We start from the raw sequence: 2407 nt of genomic DNA, 5'->3' as shown, positions 1-2407 counted from the left end.
ATAAGCATGGAAAAGGAGCCAAGATTAAATCATGGGAAAACAAATCATGAATCTCACCAGAAATGGTACCGACAAAGAAACATTACAGATGACAAAAGGGTTGGCTTTTTCCTTCTGCTGCTGTGACAAAACTAATCATGCTGACCTAGATAGTTCATGTTTCCTATCAGGAGGCAGGAAACCAATCTGCAGGTGCCTGGATCTCAGGAAGTCTAGGAGACACACACTTTTATCTTATGCTAGACAGGCAGAGGCTTAAGATCTTCTATAGATAAAGAAATATGCATTGGCAGTTATTTAAATAGGTATACAGAGGACAGAAAGGTGGTTAGGGAAGATAGAATTAGAGAGGGAGAGATGGAGGGGAAAATAAACTGGCACTTTGTATTCTAGTGTTATTTGTGAAAATGAGTGTACATTAATGCCACAACCAAGACATCTTTTCTCTTTTTAAAATCTTTTGAGCTCTGATTTCTGGGACTTTAAGAATGTGCCACCGTACCAGCTCATTTTTGGTACATTAAAATCAGGTATAGAGAGACAATAGTCAAATGTATGGACCAATACTTACTTCCATGAAATAGTTTCCAATAAAATTAATTTATGTAAGTAATAATCTTTATTTCTGCTATGTGGATGAAAGAATGAATCACAGACCCACACAGCCAAGCCTTTATTTTTTTATATAAAGCCAAGAGAAGTTTTGAACAACTGATCTTAGTGATTTTACCATCAAAATTCTCAAATTACAGGTGTGTACAGCCAAGACTGGATCTAAGTCTTTAAAGATAGATTAATATGCCTACATTAAAAAACCTCGCAGAAATATGCTATGGCTGCATAGAGTACATATAAATCATATTACAGAATGCAAGACATTTATCATGTATCACTATATGCCAGGAATACATCCAAATATTTTAGATGTTAACAAAAGTAACTGTATCAATAACCCTTTGAGTTGGTAGATTGGTGAGAAGAAAACCAGCCATAACCCCAGATCTCAGAGCCTTAACATAATGTGTATTTCTACTCTCATCATGATGTATTAGAGTTAATATTTCTCATTGTCATATAACAGCTCCAAATTCTTCTGAAATATTGTCATCTTCAATACAACACCCAAAGACATTAAGGATTATGAAAAGATCACAAAACATGGTACATAAGAGAGATTTCCTGTGCCAGGAATATTAATATTCACTACCCCAAATTTCTTGGTCAGAACTCATTTTCAGATCAATTTATGATGGCTAAAAAAAAAGTGTGCATCCATTATGGAAAATGAAATGCAAATATGATGAACATGGAATTTGCATCTAGTAAGTCCTGACCTACTTAACAAGCACAGAAATTATGGGTTGTTTTGTTTTGCTTTTGTTTTGGTTTTAATTTTGTTTTGATTCGTGTTTTGTTTTTTCTGAGCAAGACAAAAGCCCAGTCAGTCCCAACATCCAGTTTAATATCTAATATTTAAGAGATTCTCAACCTGCTTCTGGATGTATCTTCCTCTATATCATTCTAAGACTGAGATTATTATTTTTTATTATATTTAGGTTTTTCAAAACAAAGTTTTATTTGTTAGTCTGTCTAACAGTTATCTATCTTTTTCTCAAAGAATCAGCACCTGGAATTTTTGATTATTTGTATAGTTCTTTTTTTCTATTTGGTAAATTTCAGCCCTGAGTTTGAATATTTCCTGCCATCTCTCCTCTTGGTTGTATTTGCTTCTTTTTGTTCCAGAGTTTTCAGGGGTGCTATTAAGCTGCTAGAAAATGCTCTCTCCAGTTTCTCCTTGGAGGCTCTCAGAGCTATGAGTTTTCCTCTTAGCATTGCTTTCTTTGTGCCCATAAGTTTGGGTATGTTGTGCCTTCATTTTCAACAAATTCTAAAAATTCTTTAATGTCTTTCCTCATTTCTTCCTTAACCAAGTTATTGTTGAATAGAGTGTTGCTCAGCTTCCATGTATATGTGGGCTGTCTGTTTTTTCTTTTTGATGTTGCTGTTATCAAGACCAGTCTTAGTCCATGGTGATATGATATGATACATTGGATTACTTCAATCTTTTTGTATCTGTTGATGTCTGTTTTGTGACTGATTATATGGTCAGTTTTGGAGAAGGTACTGTGAGGTGCCACGAAGAAGTTATATTCTTTTGTTTTAGACTGAAATTACCTATAGATATCTGTCAAAATCATTTGGTTCATAACTTCTGTTAGTTTCACTGTATCTCTATTTAGTTTCTATTTTCATCATCTCTTCACTGATGACAGTTGGGTGTTCAAGTCTCCCACTATTATTGTATAAATACAATGTGTGCTTTGAGATTTAGCCAAGTTTCTTTTATGAATGTGGGTGTTTTTACATTTGGGGCATAGATGTTCACAATTGAGAGGACATCTTGGTT

The sequence above is a fragment of the Apodemus sylvaticus genome, chromosome 4, assembly GCF_947179515.1.
Source record: "Apodemus sylvaticus chromosome 4, mApoSyl1.1, whole genome shotgun sequence".
NCBI lineage: Eukaryota > Metazoa > Chordata > Mammalia > Rodentia > Muridae > Apodemus > Apodemus sylvaticus.
The sequence above is the reverse complement of the archived record's forward strand: the minus strand, read 5'-3'. Positions refer to the sequence as shown.